The sequence below is a fragment of the Protopterus annectens genome, chromosome 2.part0 (genome assembly GCF_019279795.1).
Source record: "Protopterus annectens isolate FY-2018-M chromosome 2.part0, PAN1.0, whole genome shotgun sequence".
NCBI lineage: Eukaryota > Metazoa > Chordata > Ceratodontiformes > Protopteridae > Protopterus > Protopterus annectens.
Genome location: NC_056728.1, coordinates 1,172,992,971 through 1,173,012,853, shown reverse-complemented (window position 1 = coordinate 1,173,012,853; position 19,883 = coordinate 1,172,992,971).

The window sequence follows — 19,883 nt, the reverse complement described above, 5'->3', positions numbered from 1 at the left end:
CCACAGTGGCAATGTGGTGGTCAAAAGAGAGGCTGATGTCAATCTGTGTTCCCAGATTTCTTATGACACCTTCTGTGTTGAGTGGACTACCATCAATGTGGTAATTCATGGAACTGGGTTTTTCCTAAAGAGGACGATGACACATTTTTTGACATTGAGTTTAAGGCCATGGTTCTGACACCAGTCATTGCTCTCAATGAGGCCTCTCTGTAGGACATCAACATCAATTGGGCAGTTAATTATGGCTCCCAACTTGCAATCATCTGCAAACTTTGTCAGCCAGAGTCCCTTCATGTTGGTCTGGATTTCAGAAAAGTAGATACCAAACAGGAGTGGACCCAGGACTGAACCCTGTGGGACTCCACTCATGACTGGTCAGCAGTCTGACTTGGAGTCAGCTACTTTCACACTGTGGGTTTTATCTGTGAGCCAGTTTGCAACCCACCTAGTGATATAGGGGTTGATGCCTAGCTTAGTGAGTTTTTCTATGATTCCTGAGTGGAGAATGCTAACAAAGGCCTTGGCCAGATCGAGGTAGGCTGTATGAACCACCTTGCCATCATCCAAAGCTCTGGTGGCTGTCAAAGAAGTCAACTAGGTTGAGCAGACATGATCTACCCTTCACAAAACCAAACTGTGTGGGATCCCGAGATTCCCTATATCCTTGTTTATTAGGTCCATAATGATGCGTTCCATATCTTTGCATATCAGACTTATCAGGCTAATGGGGTGATAGTTCCCAGGGTCTGTAGTCACTCCTCCTTTGTGGAGAGGGATGACTGTTGCAGTGCACCATTCAGTAGGGACAAAGCCTGAGGTGAGGCTGTGATTGAACAGGACACACAGGTGAGGTGCCAGTTCACTCAGCAGCTCATGTAGAACACAGCCAGGAATATTGTCAGTTCTCATAGAAGGTGTATTCTTGTTCTTAGACAGTGCTGTTTTAACCTGTGTAGCATTAATAATGGGTGCCTGGCAATCTACTGGTGTTGTGATTGGTCCTGTGGTGGGGGAGAGAGGGGTAAAGTTGGCAGTGAATATGTCAGCCAGTATATTGGCAATATCTGTTGGCTTGGTATAGGAGGTGCCATTGTGCAACAGCTCCAAGCCAATCTGGGTATTGCCATGGAGATTCTTTACATAACTATAGGCCTTGCGGTTGTCTTTACTATCTGCTGCAATTCTGTTTTCATAGCTAGCTTTAGAGGATTTGATGAAGGATCTCAACTTTTTGTTGAGGCTGATAAGAGAGTTTTTCCAGTCTTAGGACTTCACCTTATTTCGCATAAGTTCCTCCTTCTGTTGTAGAGGTTGTTTATGGCAGGGGACCACCAGATTGGATTCCTTTTTTTGGAGGAGAGCGTCTTGGTTCTATTGGGTACGGCGAGATCCATGCATATGTGTAAGTGTACGTACAGGGCATTAGTGTATGACTCAGGGGTCATGCAGCTGTTCTTCAATTGCATGGGTGCCATGAAGTTAGCCACCTCTGTTTTTAGGAGCCTAAAGTTACCTTTGGAAAAGTTTTTCATGGTGGTTACCTTTGCAGGAGGAGTGGGAGAGATGTGAATTTCCAAGGGGATTAGTATGTGGTCAGATCTAACCAGAGAGGAGTTGACTATTGGTATAGAGCAATGTTCATCCATGTTAGTAATGACCAGATCAAGGATGTTGCTACCTCTAGTGGGGGTAAGAATGAGCTGGTCCAGGGCTTTGGAATTAATGAATTCCAGGAAATGTTGGGCAAGTGTATTGGTACATAAGTAGTTTTCCCAGTTAATGGAGAGGTAGTTGAAGTCGCCTAGTATGAGAGTGTTAGGTTGAATGTGGAATGTAAGTGTTGGGTCATGGTTGGAGACCGATAGCAGGCTACGACCTGAATGGCTGTCTTACCCAATGTTAGCTGCACCTGAAGTATCTTGGATGTGTTATGTTGGGCTACCAGTCTGGAGGTTTGCACATCCTTTATGAATATGGAAACACCACCACCTTTGGAGCTTCGGTCCAAGTTCTGGGCTCTAAAGGTATGGAATGGGTTATAGCCTGGTAGTGCAGGGGTGCTATCTGCTGCCTTTAACCAGGTCTTGGTTACAGCACAAATGTCGATGTTCTCCATTTTAAGGAGTGCTCCGAGTGAGTGCAGTTTGAGATTTAGACTTCTAGCATTGAGCAGCACGACCCTCAGATTGCATTTGTTTGTAACTGTTATGGTGGTAATTTGGTCTTTAGAGCACCACCTAAAAAAGGCACTATAGGGGTCGCAAGAGCCTTGGCCAGTATCCATAGGCCCAAGGGTGACAGATGCAGGCCATCTCTGTAAAAGCATCAAGGTCTATCAATCATGTCATCCCAAGCAGACAGATACTGGATCCACTTAGAATGACACCAGAAACTTAGCCAATTGTTGAAATCAGTCATTTTCTGCTTGTACTGGGGTATCATTCTGGGTGATGTTAGGAGGCTGCTCAGGGCTAAGGTCATACCGGCCTGGGCTACATAATCTGAGAGCTCTTCCATGTCTCTTTTTCATGTAGTCCAGAGAGGTACGTCTCAGGTCATTCACACCCACATGTACAATGACAGGTTCCCTAAACAACAGGTACAAATATGACTCTGAGTGCGTGCATTATGTATTGGATCCTAGCACCTGACAGGCATGACTGCTACTTTCTCCTTATTCAGCCTAGTGAGTGGGAGATCAGTATGCCTCACTATCATATCACCTATGACTAGTGTGTTGGGCATGCTGTTTTGCCTTAGAGGTTTTGGTTGTGTGGCACACTGTTTAGGAGAGTTATGTGTCTCATGATTAGTGCTGCATTGTGGTGTTCGAGTGCATTTCTGCCTCGGAGGTCTCTGCTGTTTGGGTAGATTTTTATTGAGAGCCTCCGTAAAGGTGAGTGTGTGGTTTGTGTTTTTATGTGAAGGCAGTGCTGGTGTGTGTTCTGGATGGCTATGTGTTCCATATTCACATAGTGCAGGTGTTGACCTTCTCCTCTTGATCAGCTATTCCAGTCTAGGTTGGAGAGTGTGTGGCTTCCAATCTGGATATATAAATGCATCTCTCACAGTGTAAGTGTTGGGATGTAAGAGGATAGAGTTGTCAGTGTACATGAGGCAATTGCTACATTGCTTCAGGATGCCCAAGCTCACCAGGTTAATAGGTGAAAGCACAGGGAACTGACCTTTAGACATGCCTGGAGGGGTGGGCAGTAATAATAAGTACTGGAGCTTTTCCTTGTATAACGTTTAATGCTGGTAGCACTTTTGTGTGCTACAATAATTGCTACAAGAAGTCTGGTAAAGTGCTAGACTAATAAGCTAGAAAAAAGTGCAGGAGAGCAGAGAGCTAGCAGATCTAATGGAAAAATTAAAAATCACTGCTCAGAAGCTTGCAAACAGTCCTGGATACAGCAAATCTGTATCTGGACTATACCAGTTCCAGGAAAGGCAGGAAACAGTAAGAAAATTAAACTGAAACAAGACCACTTATCCAGTCAAAAATAACAGTTTCAGGAATGCTCCCAGCTAGATTAAACCAGTCTTGTTTAATTTCTGCCACAAAAATAACAGACAAGCTTCTAGACAAAATATTTCCCTGCAAACTGTGGGGTCAACACTAACAGATATTCAGTTCTATCACTCAGCAAAAAGGAGAGTAAAAAACAGTTGTACAGATTACAGAGATATTAAATCAAAAGTGCAGACAATAAATGAGAATAAACTCTTATCTTTTCTTAGCAGTGTGCATGCTGAGGAGAGTTTAACATAGGATATAAGCAATATAAAATGCAATAACACAGGTAGGTTGTGATAAATTGGTCTGGTATACTTTATCTTCAGTAAAGGCAGTGGCGGCTGGTGACTTTAAGTCAAAGGGGGGCTACAGGAGACAGCTGAATGGGTGAGGTCAATAGGAATGGGTGTGGCCAACTAGAAAGGGGAGGAGCTATGCTCAAAACCACAAAAACTGTAACTTTAATTAAATACTCTGCCCTGGGTGCCAAACCATCATTATGAGAGCCCAATCAAGACAAAATGAAGTGTAAAAGAAAAAACATATTTCAGTCCATTGGCTGCATGACAACTTACTTACTATCTAGATGGAAACAAAAAGGTTGTGAAGCATGAAAAAATAAATGACTTTTTAAATACATTACTGGAATGCTAGTCAAAATCAAGTATAAGAAAAACAAGCAGCACTCAACTCAAACCACTTCTTCTAGTACTCCAGTTCTAATTATAATTTATATTCAGCTTTATTAAAGTACCAAGTAACATGCTGAAAGTAGCAATCTCTGTGATACCCCCACTTGTAAAAAATGTTTTTATCCAAAAAAGACCTGCTGCCTGACATCAACTATCTATTTGTTTCATGGGGAAAACATGATCAAAGTAAAAAATGAAAAGCAAACAGGAAACAAGCTCAACATATATTGCATAAAGGATTACTGCACAGGATATGGACCACACATGATAGATTGGCATTCTGTTTAGTTTGCAGGTAAAGCCTGTAATGAGCTCTTAAAATAATGTAATCTTGTCCTTTATTACAAATACTCTCATATGCATTTCAATACCCAAGGCTTATATGTTATCTAGTTATGTAAGTATTCTCTGCATGGCAACAACAGAAAGGCTTTCAATGTTGGCAATTCTTTAACAGTATGCTTATTAAAACTTACTTGCATCTTACAATCTCAGACAAGCTTACCAGATGGTCATTAAAGCACTGCTACTTAAACACAGAGCAACAGGCACTTTCTGAATAATAATAAGCATAAATCAACAGTATAAAAATATGACAGAAACCAGAACATTCTGCAAAATCAAAGACAGATGAAAAGCCATTGTAGTACTTGTGTCTACCTTGGATGGGGGGATAGTCTGCACATTTACACTGCATAAATGCTCCTTGCCTTGCTTGGACACATCCAGAGTCACTACATGGGGGAGTGGGGTGCAACAAGTATGTCACAATTTGAAATGTCTCTGGCTGACTGCGATGGCCCTGACACATTTGTCATACCTCTCAACCTCAGAGCAAGAAATCTGGACAAAGCCATACACAGAAGTGGGACAAAGGCCCAAAAATAAGGACAATTTTTAAATATTGCTCTTATAAACTTAGAAAGATAATAGAATAGTAGGTCTTGCATTAGTATGAATTTTCTGAAGGGTATGAAATCTGAAACTGAAATGTCTGTCATTATTTTCTAACTTCAGTCTTTAATGATTTGCCACTAATTTGCCAAAAAAAACACAATTTTATGAAAAATGGACCAAAAATGTGATTCAAAAATATAAAATAGCCACACAATACAGCTGGGAACCTGTCAAAGAAGGCACACTTTTTAATATTAGTACTGCTAGCTTGAGCAGCTGACAAAATAAAATAATCTACATGCATTTCTGAAATAAAAGTAATCTATAACTGATTATTACAGTTATTTATTAATTGTAAACCCTCCATGTTTTCTTCCAAAACTGCCATTTTGCAGAGGGATTATTAGGGGAAGAGCAAAATTTTGAGCCAAAATTGGGGACAGTTGAAAGGTTTGGATATGCCTAATTCTATAAAGCAATTCATTTGCATGTACCTCTCAACCTGTTAATGCAGAAAATCTGGACAAGGCCAAATATATGGGGGGATCATATAAACAGTACTAAAAATTGCTCTTGTATAAACTGAGACAGTTGATCGAATAACAGGTCTTTCTTTAGCATGCATTTTTCTGAAGGTTATGAAGTCTGAAACTCAGCGTCTGTCATTATTTAGTGACTTCATTCCTAAATGATTTGACAGAAAACCACAGATTTTATGAGGAACAAATGAAAAATAAGAAGCAAAAATCTATTCATTCTGCAAAAATCTGGACAATTGAGAGGTATAGTTCATCCAGGGCTGTCTTTGAGTTTGCTGCCCAGGGTTGCCAGACATCCCTATTTAGGCGCTACTGTCCCGAGAGCAGCAGTCTGATCCTGAGTCCTGCACTGCCGGTTTAAATCCCGGGCAGCCTCCGCTTTGTTTTTTTTTTTTTTTGATTGACCCGTATACCGACATATGGGCCAATCAAAATCACTAAAACTTCTCTTGTGTTTTTAAGGGAATATCGCAGTTCCACATTAAACACGATTTTGATTGGCCCATACGACATACAGGCCAATCAAAAAATAAAAACAGAGCTACTTCTTCTCCGTTGTTTATGATTTTTGATTGGCCATATACTGGTATACGGGCCAATCAAAACTACTTCTGTTTTAAATAAACACAGAACAGCTTTGATGTTCTGCATTAAAGACCTAACATGAAAGACCTTTATTTTTTTTAGTCTTCACTTTGTCCCTACCTGGCCAGTCGGAAATCTGGCAATCCTGTTGCTGCCCTTCCCCTCTCACAGAATCATGGTTGAACGGAGCTTCCCCCCCACAGCCATTCCAATGAACCATTACTTGGCTATTTCACCCCATTTACCATAAACACTAATGTGCATACTGCTTTACTTCAGAGATGATTTGGACTTCATTTAAAAGTTTTATTTTGCATTTTACAGCACAAACACTAATAGATATCATATCTGCTAAACAAAGCAATGCAGTCTCACAATGAAAACAGACTTAGCATTAAAACTTCTCTGCCCTTGAAAACTCACAATCACTGAAACAGCATTGAAACCCACATTCAAAGAAAATACATTTTGCCAGTGGCATATTAACTTTGGGTTTGGGCTGTTTTCAAATCACAGGCTGCTTGCACACGAAACATACACATGCTCTTTCATATACCTTTCTGATTGTATTAAATTATATTCCTTGTACAATACAGTACAGTACAGTTTTAGAGGGTGTTTTAAATTTATAGTTTTGATTTTTTTCCAGTAAACAATGAAACAAAATGCATGCACCAGTAATGACAAAACTGCCCAATTCAGAACATTTCCATCATAAAAGTCTACTCAAACTTCTACAGTCCACCAGTATCAGTACATATGCACAATCTCTGAAGAAGTAAAAGTCATCTAAATAATTCCACATTAAAGAGATCTGTAACTAATGAAGAGGTTGCTGCTAGCAAACAACTTTGTATTTCATTGTTTCATCTACTAATAAAGTGCCTGTTACACTTGAGGAATAAATTGCCTATCTTACACTAAAAAAAATGATAAGCTAGCAATATTGCAATTGGGAATGGATGGCAAACTGATAACAGGTTCATAGTTACTAGGTATCTTCGCCAAAAAGGAGTGCAGCATCCACCCCTTTTGCAACACAGTACAGTATCAGCAATGTATCTATCTACTGTGGGAGTAGAACCCACAGCCTTCTGCATCAAAAGCAAGTATACTACCTGTTGTGCTATTAACAATGCAAGCAGACTCAGCATAAGCAGCACTAAACTTTTGCTCCCCTGCAGCTCTCAGCTCCTTGTAAAATCTACTCACTCAGTTGTATCTCTGAACTTTGCAGCACAAAGAAATCTGGAAAAAGCCAAAGTTTATTGTGGGGGGGACAAAAGCCCAAAAACCAGGGACACATTTTAAACATTGCTTGTATAATGTTGGAAAGTTGTTAGAATAAAATGCTGTGCAACGACCATACATTTCTCTACCAAGCCTTAAACCTAGGACCCTGTGCAAAACAGTCAAAGCAACATACCACTATGCCAACTCAGCTGTTTTGTGAAAGAGGAAAATGGAGACTTAAATGGCTACCATTTAGTGAATTCTGTTCTCATCATAGCACAGCTGTCAACCTCTTAGCACAAAACACCTGAACAAAGCCAATAATGGGTGAATACAGCCCCCAAACATTCAGTGAATTCAGTTCTCACCATAGATCTCAACCTCTTAGCAAAAAACACCCGGACAAAGCCAGTAATGGGGGAATATTCAGTGAATTCAGTTCTTAACATAGCTCTCAACCTTAGCACATAACCTGGATGAAGCCAATAATTGGGGAATACAGTCCCAAAAATAGGGACAAATTTCAAATATCCATCTTATACATTTCGAAAATTGCTGGAATAAAAGCTTTTGTTACCATGCACTTTCTGAAGAATATGAAGTCTGATACTCAAATGCATGTCATTTTTAACATTTGTTAACCAGGAAAGTCTGACTTGGAACAAAAGCTAATTTTTAGCAGAGGCCCAGGGAGAAACACTCCAGACAGACACATGTCTTTGTAAGATGGGAGGATATCAGTGGAAACAAAAACAGGGAAGGCATACAGACTCCACGCAGAAGGTAAGGCACCCCAGCCAAGAATCAAACCAGAGAAGATGTAGCTGTCAGGCAACAATGCTACCACTGCACCAATGCACTACTGGCTTTGTAAGAACACAAAAATACAGAAACCACAGATTTTATGAGGAACAGAACAAGTATGAGGGAAAAATCTGCAATATTTTTACAAATGGTGGTAGGTAAGGAATTCAGGCTCTTGCCACCTGGGCCCAAGGTGCAGGGTTCAATCCTTATTCTCTACCTAGCACCTAGGGCATTTTACACACACACACACAACTGGTTTGTTTGTTGCAGCACTAAATCCTTCCATTGCTAGCTTCGTTTGTTGGATCATTAAGTCCTTCCTTGTACTAGAAAGACCTGCGAGATGTCCTTCACCGACGCGACTCCCAGCCTGCCGACATTACAGTCTGAGTCCGATCCCCTTCCAGTGACAGTCTATGCAGTTACAACTGCATAGACTTCTGGGATCTCTGCACTTGAATGCTTCTTAATCCGGACTGCTGATGAGACAGTCTGCGCATACCCCAGACTGGTTCAGCAGCAGTCTGGATATCGGAAATGCTGCTAGCGCGCATGCACAAAGGTCCGCTACTTGCGATCATTTTTTAATTTTCTTTCTTTGTATTTTATTTTACTTTCTATTACTTTCTTTCTTTTTTTACAGCTGGGGGGCTGCAGTCCTGCAGTCCAATAGTATGGGCCACCCCTGAGTAAAGGGGTCTTGGAGTTCAGGTAGCTGGAAGGGTTCAGTTATTCAGGCAGCTTAATGTGACTCAGTCAGAAAGTTTGATTAATGGTAGTTAGAGATAGTCAGTATGACTAATAATAAGGAGGCTACTTGATTAGTGTTTTAGCAATCTAGAAGAGAAGCTAACCAGTAAGTTGGAAGCAGTAAAAAGTACATTAATAAGACAGAATTACAAACCAGAAAGGGCAAAGTTTGGTTAGCCAGGTAGACAACCAGATTGGTGCAGAGTAATACAGAATGTAGTCTAATTGAAAAGCTACTAGGATAGGGTATATTTAGAGCAGTTAGTGATAAAATAAAAAAGGTACATTTAATAGAACAGTTCAGGTAAATACAACATCAGAGTGTCCTCTGTACAGTATGATATGCAGACAGGCATAGTACATATACTAGGAGTGCAGTTCTTAGCTATACACTACAGCAAGTAAATGAGAAAACTATAATTTTTATAAAAAGACCATAGTAAATTTTCAAAAAGTAACTAACTGTACAGTGAGGTACATTGCAGTGCCATGAGCAAGTAGTAAACAGTGGATAAAAATCTTGCTAATACACAATGTGCGACTAGCACATTATAACATTATACAGTGCAGACTGAAAGTAGATTAAAAGCATTGGACAGGTGTGAGATCATTCAAAGGAGTAAAACAGTGGTAGAAGCATGAATAATAACAAAAAAAAAAACTTTCCAAAAAAAAGCATTTGCTTACATTATTCCAGTAAGCATGCACAGTGCCAGGGATGGTTGGTGGCTAAGCTCGCGGAGGGGAGTGATGGAGGAAAATGGTGCTCTCATGGGCTGAGGGATTTTGAATGGCATAATGGATCATGGGAAGGCAGGGGTTTGGTGATATTGTACATACAGATACATGAGCTAATGGAAAGAAAGTTAAAAGAAAAAAGAATAACAAGCGCACGGCAACTGATGCCGAGCAAAAAAGACAACCATTAAAGAGTGTAAAGGAGAAAGCCAAGAGAAGGAAATATTGGAGGACTTTGATACCGTTTGAGGGGGATGGAAAAAGGAGACCAAGACCGTTCAATAGAAAACACAGTAGAGCCAGAGGGATAGTAATAAAGGTAAAGGTAGAAGCTGGGGGGGAATGAAACAGAAAAGATCGGAAAGGGTAAGAAAGGAAATAGGAATGAAGTAAAAGGCATGTGACAGGTCTACTGAAGTTTCTGCTGGGGACTTAAACAGAAGTTTGGTTTGATGGAGAAATTTTCTACATTGTATCACACAACAACCAGTGGGTGTAGCAGAGTTCCTATTTCTACAGTAGATATGTTGGGGTGGTGGGAGTGCAGATATGATGCATCCCTTAGCTGTGTACATGCTGAACAGACTTTAACATAGGATATAAGAAGTATGGGATGCAATAACACAGGTAGGTTGTGATAACATAGTCTGGTATACTTTAACTATGTTCAGTAAAGGGTCTTAGAGTTCAGCAAAGTAAAAATAAATCAGCTAGAAAATGTGTCCAAGTTTTCAGCTGCTCTGGAGTTAATAGTGTAAGTTTGTCCAGTTCTGTATAATTTGGCAATATCCATACTAAGTTGGTACTACAGCTAATACAGTGGCTAGAGGACTTTGGGGGGGGGGGGTATGCTTTTACAAAAATGCTAATGAAAGAGCCGAATGCTAAAGCAATATAACAGCTCACAGGTTAAGAGCTTGTCTATTCCAAGTTTAAGGCTAGTGGTTCAAGTTAGACCTCCATTCTTTGTTTGGTTGAGTTCCCCATATTTATGCAGTTTTTAGACTACTCTGATTTTATTCCACCTCCTAACATACTGGCTGCTCTAAACTGTCCACATATATCATTTTTGCCCTTGCCTTTGGGATTGTGTAGTGTTGGAAATGCTCCAAGGTAAACTAGTTCCTTTATCTGATAAATAAATTATCTATTAAAGTATAAAATCATATGCCTATAACCATGGTAGCTGCACTGATTTTTATTTTTATTCCTAGTCTCAGTGCTTGTTTATTTAGGAAACAGAGATATGAGAGTGCAGGTCACTGCAAGGAAGAGTCCATTGAGGATTTTCCCTCTACAGAAACATAATGTTTTTCTTTTAGTGAAATGTCATGCAAGCACAACTTTAGTTAGCAATGCCCACTAAATCACAATTCCATTCAGTGTATTTCATGCAGACTGTCTCTAACCCACTTTGAAAGTAAACTAACACTGTTAAAACATATTCAGGTGAGAAACCAACAGAAGATACAGTAAGAGTTACATTTTAGTGTAGTGTGCCCACGATCACATTGCAACGTTATGCATTTCTAGGAAATGGTTCTGCATTGTTACATTCAAACCAGACTGACTGGTTATGTAAAATCACCTTAAAGTGGAACAACCTGAAATCCATGTTAACTGCTTAGTTCCCCGAGAAAGTAAAAGCAAACTAGAATGCTTTCAACAAAAACATAAAAATAACTTTCAGAAATTTAAAGGCACAGCAAATGATTTATTCTAATGCAAAACTTGTGTTATTCAAAACGAAATGCACACATTTCTTTTGTAGCCTTCTGCATAAGGCAGGTTGAATTAAACAGACTATAATAGACAGAAGTTCTCATTAAAGAGGGTAGAAATGAATAGTAGAGTGCTATTATGCACCAAACCACATAACTTTGATGTCAGGAAGTGCACAAATTGTTTCCAAAAATGAATTGTAAATCCATTTCCATCTTTAATCACATTACCATAATTTTTGTCCCACTGGCTTTCAAAAGAGATATACTTCTACAGAAGTAAGTTTCATGCTTAAATTGTATGCATCCCACATATGTTTTATTAATACTCAATTCTATATCTTACACCCCCATATTCTGATACTATGAAATATAAAGTTTATTCCAGTGCATTACAGCATCAAGTGAGCTTATTTTCACATTATATTCTATTCTGCTTCATAAATGAAAGCATTTTGTTATAGCTTATTCCATTTTAAAATAAATGTACATTCATTCAAATAACTATTGTAATTTCTGTATTAAGATGCGTATAATCCTTGAAGTTCAGAGAGTTGAGAATGCAGGGAATTGTGTGGAAATAAATGAAAATGGCTTAGCAATACATATTGTTTGGATGTTGAAACCAGCAAAACTGCACTGCTGAACAGCTGCAGAACAATAGGAATCAAAGTGAGTACTACAGGTGGCCTGTTGGCAGCTGTGAAGCCTGGATAGCATTTGTGTTGCTCTAGAGAATGAATAATGGCTGTGTAAGATGGATCTGAGACATGCATGCTTATGGTTACAGAAAGAAGAAAATTCCGTAAATGTCTGACATGCAAGATGTACAATCATTTTATTGCTATGAGGGTCTTGATTTTGAATCACAACAGCACTGACCAGCAAACAGCCATTTAACAGATTTTACAAAATTATTTAGGGATTCTGTGTGTTTTAGATTCCATAATTATTGAAAAGATGAATGTTGACCCTTTTAAAGAGCACAACTGTTCTAAGGATTGTCTTCTTTTACTCTAATGCAAAAGGCATTCCAGACATGCTTTTGTGGTAAGTAATTTACACTAGTAAGAGATCATTGGTGTTGCTTAGTAGTCCTTTAGCCATACTACATAAAATGTCAGCCTTGACCACAACAGCTGGCCATTCAAATCACCTGCCAAGCCACAAATATACCTCTCAATTAACTCTCATTTCAAAGAATGTCCCTGAATTTCCTTTCTATTTTTGGTTGGTTCCTTGTAATAATTTGTGTTTTTCTGGAAAATTGTTAAAGACTACAGATACTAAATAATGACAGACATTTAAGTTTCGGACTTCATATCCTTCAGAAAATGCATTCCAATGCAAAACCTGTTATTCTAACAAATTTGTGAATATATAAGATTCATAGGTTCAAAGGTTCATAGGTAGGTACTAGGCTATCGGCCCTGGGGCCTATACAAGTCCAGCCAAAAAGGTACCCTGGCTTTTGCCACCCAAGAAAATTATTTTCCTGTGTCACTGTCAAGCAGCGCCACAGAGGTGATCCCCAGGGTGAATTTCCTATTTCCCATCCAATCATCAAGATTTTTCTTGAAGAGTGCTAATGAGGAGCTTTGTTTGATATAGATAGGTAGTTTATTCCAGAGTATGGGAAGTCTCTGGGACAGGAATCTATCCCTCCGGCATGTTCTGTTTATTGTGGTGACAAGGTTTAGGTCCCTAGACCGTGAAGCTCAGAGGGATTGAGATTTCTTTAAGTTGAGCATGTCCAACAGCTCTGGGTTTGACATAGCTTTGTATGTTAGGCAGAGATCACCTCTGAGTAGGCGATATGCGACTAAGTAAAGCTGGAGTTTTTTGAGACGCTCTGCGTAGGGCATCTGTTTGAGGCCAGTAATCCTCTTTGTGAGGTATTTCTGCGGCCTTTCAAGTTGTCGTAGATGTCTTGTGAAGTACATACCAAAAGGGGCGTTGTACTTTATAACGGGTCTAGAACAATGCTTAAAATCCTTCCCTGATTTTGGGCCTTTGCTCTTTGTTATTTTATTTATTTGTTTGTTTGGGCTTCGTCCCTGAATCTTAAGCTAAGAAATTGAGAGTTACTGCCATAGGTATACCATATAACCAGAAAAGGCAGCCAGCCCCTGTGATATTATATGCACTTCCACAAGGCGGGAGTGTGTAAACATTAGTGCTTCTGTCAACACATTTTGCAGTGCTTAGTTCTGAAGAACTCCTAGTGAATAGCTCTTGTTAAAACACAAACTTCATTAGATTTATTTGTAGCAAAGGTGTATAACCCAACCATGCACATAGGACACTGCAGCTTTTCCTGTATTACCCACCCAGACTCCAAAACTGGCTAATGTTGCATATGTGGATGGTTATACCTCCTAAACACTAATTACATTTTCTTGAAACATGGCAGAGTAAGTTGACAGAGTGGTCAGGGCAAATGCATTATATCTGGTTAAATAAAGAGATAGTCATGTCTAGTTAAACAAAGATATGAAGGAGCAAAAAATACAGCAGATGTTATGCTTTTCACCCATGCAACATAAGAAATAACCCACTGAACATGATAGTACATTAGTTTTCACTACTGGCCCATTTAACAGCAACATTTTGCTTTGTGATTACTGATACACATTCAGAGTGGCCAGAAGGCTGTCACGCCTATTCAGTGATGCTTTTTAAAGAAATGTACTTCTCAAAACTGTGTTTGCAAAATATGACTTGTCCTGCTATTGCCGCATGACATGAGCTGTCAGTTATGCATAAGACGAACTTCAGCATTTTATAAAACAGAATGATACAAAGATGGGAACCTATCAAGTCACTGAATGCATTTTTACTGAATGCTGTTCATTGAATTAGTAATGGCCAAAAAAACACTGTCGGCATTCATTGAGCTTACACTTTTCTCCACTGCTGTTTGGCCTCAGAACTGGTTTATGTAAGTCAACAACAAAAAGGGAAAACTAGTTGTATTGGCATGATTACTCTTGTAACTGTGAAAAGAAGAAAAAACGGAGGCTACAAATCACGCCAGCCAAAGGATTCAAAATACTTTACTGTACTTAGTTAGCGCTTTCATGCAAAACGTTGCTTGCACTTCCTCAGACAAAGCAAGAGTAAAACACATTGCATTTTATATTTACAAGTGCTTAAACCAAGCCCAAAATCAATTAAATAATTAACTTGTGCTTAGTTAAACCAGCCATTTAACAACAATACATAGCTAATTAAAGCCACACACATACATAAAAAATAAATGCATATATACCATATTGTATTTTAACTAAACCAACTACCCAACATTTGCTTTTAAAATATAGCATAATTTCATTTTATATATATATATATATATATATATATATATATATATATATATATATATATATATATATATGTGTGTGTATATACTAAAAAACTACCAAGCTTTACATTTTTACTCTTGTAACTGTGTTGAATATTGATATTCTCCCAATGCAGCTGAGGCATTTCAAGAATAAAAGTATTATTAGTTGTGATGTCTTTCATTTTAGATCATCACAAGACTATGAAACAGTATTCCTTTCAGTTAAGAATTTTGACATTTGGGGTATTTGGATTAGGGACAGAAAGAGACTTCCTTCAATCTCGTAGAGAAGATTGCATTCAATAATTGTCTAAGGCCTTTTACATGGCTACATAAAGAGGAGTGATGTATAGCCAGATGACCCAGAGGTTTTCACGGTAGCTGACTTGCCCACATTATTATTATCTGCCCAATCTGTACTTGCTCAATGTAGGCTCCTGGGATATGCTGAAGAACCAAGTCCACACTATAACATGTGTCGCAAAAGCATTCTTATGTAACATGTCCACATAAGTTTTACAAGTATTGTAGTCTGCAGACATGCAAACTATGAGTATATTGGAAAAGGATCAATAGCTGCAACTTCTAATGTGGATTTGCATTCAGTGTATAAGTATTTGTTCTGAGGGGGAGCTAATGATGACTAAATAAAATGCTGATTGGGCTGATATCATTAAGAAGACTCCCATGGCTACTTCAGAAATTTGAAGTTTAAACATTTAGTAGAATCACCCCGAGATTCATTAAACTTTATATTCTGTACAGGAACAGTGTAGCCGCTCCTGCATGGAATATGGCCACCGAGCGGTTCAGCAAACAGCTGATCTGATATGTAGGAGCCTGCCGACACTGTTCCTGGACAGAAAGCTGTGCGGAATGCTAATTACCTCATTTACTGGTGAAAACCATGCACATGAGTTGAATTAGCGATTCAGGAAGCAGGCAGGCGTCCGTGCAGGAACACTGCTAGTTGCAGAAATCTGCTCGGTTACTAACTGAACACATTTCTGCAAATAGCAAAACAGAGGCATGACAGCTCAAATAAAAGCATGTATTATAAACCTTAGGCATGCCAATGGCCAAATATATGGCATGGGAAAGTGTTTAATTTAATAAAACATCAAAGTATTTTTTTTGTCCGATCTCAGCCATTTAAGCATACGGCAGTAGCTCGCACACAGGATCATGCTGAAAATAAAAAAAAAAATGTAAAAACTCAATTTTAGGGGAAATCTGCATTTTGCCATTATAGTCAATGGCATGCAGAATCAAAACATTACCAGGGAACATCGGTTGTCAAGGGGAAAGGCTCTGTATCAGAGCAGTAACTATGGACTAAGGCAGTGGGATATGCAAATGAGAGGAAATTTACTGAATCACAAAATATTCTAAGCCCACAAACTGCACCTAACCGTGTAGGTGCTAGAACAGGAGAGTGTAGACAGGAGGAGCAGCTAACATGAAAAGGGGGTGTGTCATGCATGCTGTAAGCATACTGGAGCTTTGTTGCCCGGGTTTGTGCTTAGCTAAACAAAGCTAAGCAAGGGTGTGTGTCTGATGCTGTAATGTGTTACACCATGAAATGAAGAGAGTGCTCGCATCCAGGGAGGGCCAGCTCTGCTAAAATGTGTTTTCCTTAGCTAAACGGGTGTGCGCGGCATGCACTGGGACTTAAAAAAAATGGAAATAGCAGCACAGTTTTCATTTAGGCAATGGGTTTGCACGCTGTGCCTTGGGGCTTAAAAGGGGCAGAGATGTGAAGGGGGAAAAAGGAAAAAAAAGGGAAATAGCAAAATACAGCCACTCAAATACAAGTAAAATAGCTAGCAGGTGGAATGTCTCAATGTCAGCCAATCACACAAGTAGCAGCTGCATCACACTGCTACAAACTATGCAAACATCTTACAGTCTGGGTTTTCCCACAAACTCTGGACCATAGGTGTACATATACGGGGGAATTTTAACTGACAAAACTAGCAAAAAATGTTAGGGGCTGCTGTCACATTGATCTATGAGTATGTGCAAGAGGCTGAGGGTGCTGAGGAGGATAATGCTGACAACCAACTCAGACTGAGGAGGAGGAGGAGAGTGTTCAGACCCAGGGTAACCTACCAGGGGTTACATGATGTGGAGATAGTATAGCACTACAGGGTGGACAGGGACATACTTAACAACTTGCTGAGCTGTGCCGGCCTCACTTCAGACCCAGAACCAACCGAGGGGACCCCATCCCAGTGGATAGCAAGGTATGTGTAGCCTTAAGAATACTAACTACAGGTACTTTCCAAAGACCAACTGGGGATCTCATGGGGGTCTCACAGGCATCTGCATCCAGGATAGTCCACAAGTTCCTGGATGCCATGTGCCCACATGCTGCTCAGCACATTTACTTCCCCAGCACCCATGAGGAGAGGACCAGCAATATGCATCTTTTCCACCATGTAGCAGAATACCCGAAGGTACTGGGTGCCATAGACTGCATGCACATCCACATCAAAGCACCACCCGGTGACCAGGGTAGGGTCTACCTAAACCACAAAGGGTTCAACTCCATCAACTGCCAGGTCATGTGCGATGCCCAGGGCATTATCATGAATGTGTGTGCTGGCAGCCCTGGAAGCTATCACGACTCCCACATTTGGCATTTGTCACAGCTGTACCAGGCATTTGCCAATGGGGACATTCCATATGGCTATCTGGTGGGGGATGTTGGCTATGCACTACAGTTGTGGCTGATGATACCCATCAGAAATGCACACACACACACTTGAATGCCATAATGAGGCACACGCACAAACCAGGATCATTATAGAGCATGTGTTTGGGATGCTCAAGTCACTGTTCTGCTGCCTTGACATATCTGGTGGAGCCTTGCAGCACTCTCCAGCCACATGTGCACACATGTTCATAGTATGTGCCATGCTACACAATATGATCATGTGGAAACAGCTGCAGCAGGAACAAAACAGGGAAGGGCCACACAGCCCTCCCACCATTGCCAAGGTCTCCGCAGGCACAGAGGGACTCGGAGGAGGAACATTTTGAGCCTGCCCTGTAGGCAGATGGAGGGGTGCCCAGTATGCCCTGTCCTTTGCAAAGAGGTAATGCATAGCACATACACTGACACTGTAGGGCCGAGGGACTGATCTCTCTCTCTCTGACTCTCACACACAGTAAAATGGATGCCAAACATCACACCACCTATACCTTATCATGTGTAGGCAGTGTACATTGTGCATCTGTCATAGTCAGCCCTCAAGCACAGCCCTCACAACTGCCTCAGACACAAGGTAAGTCAGTCACCTTAACAATAAATGAATACAGTAGAATGTTCTGATAGCATATCTATGGTATTCGTGCAAGCATGCAAGGGAATGGGGTGGCTTACTGGATTGCAGCAGACAACTGACAGCTCTGTGGGACACCAAGAAGTGTATTCCCAGTACTGGCTTACACACACTATGTAGTACCACCCTAGTTGACAGATACAACTGCAGTGTATGTGGTAAGCCAAATATCTGGGGTGTCATAGGTCACGTGCATGGATGTCAAAGTGGGGGTTCCATACCCACCCCCAGCCTCACCCAGCAGATCAGCTGTAGAAAATCATACAGACATGTCTGGCAAAGATGCCCACATGGTGACATTCATGAAATCCCCACCTACAGACTTACATAGTGATATCAACAGCAGATCTGGCAGTGGCAGTATGGCTCTGAAAGGTAAGAAGTCTGAAACTGCAAATGTTTATGTCATATCAATCTGGCCTGTGGTAGATACCATTATGTCTATAGTCTCAAAGATAAGGCACACAACTATGCTAAATGGGATCAAAATGTTAAGCAAATATCAGCATGGTCTCTACAAATGTGTATTGTGTACAGATGTGTCATTCTCCCCGTAGTCCCATAGAAATGCAGTAACATATCCCTAGCCTTAAGCAGCATTCAGCAGTCAACTAGAGTGATGGCTCAACACAAACAGAAATCACTTGTCCGTAACACCCACAGTTAACTTACTGGTGCCATCCAAGGGGTGTCTACTGCCGGCAGCCTGATATCATATGATCATCAGAATGCACTGCCTTGCTACAGATGGCCTGCATCTGCCACACCTGGCCTACAGGCCTCTGGCAAATGCCCATGCCTCACACACAGTGCTCTGTTAGGGAGTGTCATGGGGTCCATAACACCAACATGGCATGTGCAATAAATGTGTAACATTGTAGTTGCAATAAATAGATAGGTAGAGGTTCTAGTGTCAGTCCGGGCAAGTGTGTGTGTGTGTGTGTGTGTGTGTGTGTGTGTGTGTGTGTGTGTGTGTGTGTGTGTGTGTGTGTGTGTGTGTGTGTGTGTGTGTACAGTAATCTGTCTGTTGGGAGGTTGTTGTGTTTGTGTGAGACCCATATCCATTTGGGGGGTGGGTTTTGCCACTTTTGTTGCCCACCCAGTACATGTCCCAGTGTCCACATTACAAGGCCCACAGTTGTCATCCACTACAGAGGGACCTGTAGACACTCTGCAGCCCTATAAGCATTGTGCCATGTGCAATAACTATGTGACAGTATGGAATAGATAACAAGATAGGCAGCCCATCTAATCCTTGGATATCACTCCCCACTCAAGAATCATACACAAACACACTCAGGTAGACAGCAAACCCTATATCAGTAGGTGGCCTGCAAACCAACTCACAGATAGAACCCACAGTGTGAAAGCAGTGGACTCCATGTCAGACTGCTGAACAGTCATGAGTGGAGTCCCACAGGTTGTGGACCTGGGTTCCCTAATGCTTAGGATCCACACCTCTGAAGACCAGCCCAATACAAAGGTGCCCTGGCTGACAATGTTTGCAGATGACTACAAAGTGGGTGCTATTATTACACCCCACATGAGGTTGACATCCTTCACAAAGGCCTCTCTGAGACCTATAACTGTTTGTCAGAACCCTGGACATAAGCTCAATGCCAGATGATGTGCCACCATCTCCTTTGGGTACAACACAGTTCCCATGAAATAATACATTGATGGTAGCCCACTGAACACTGCTATTGGTATA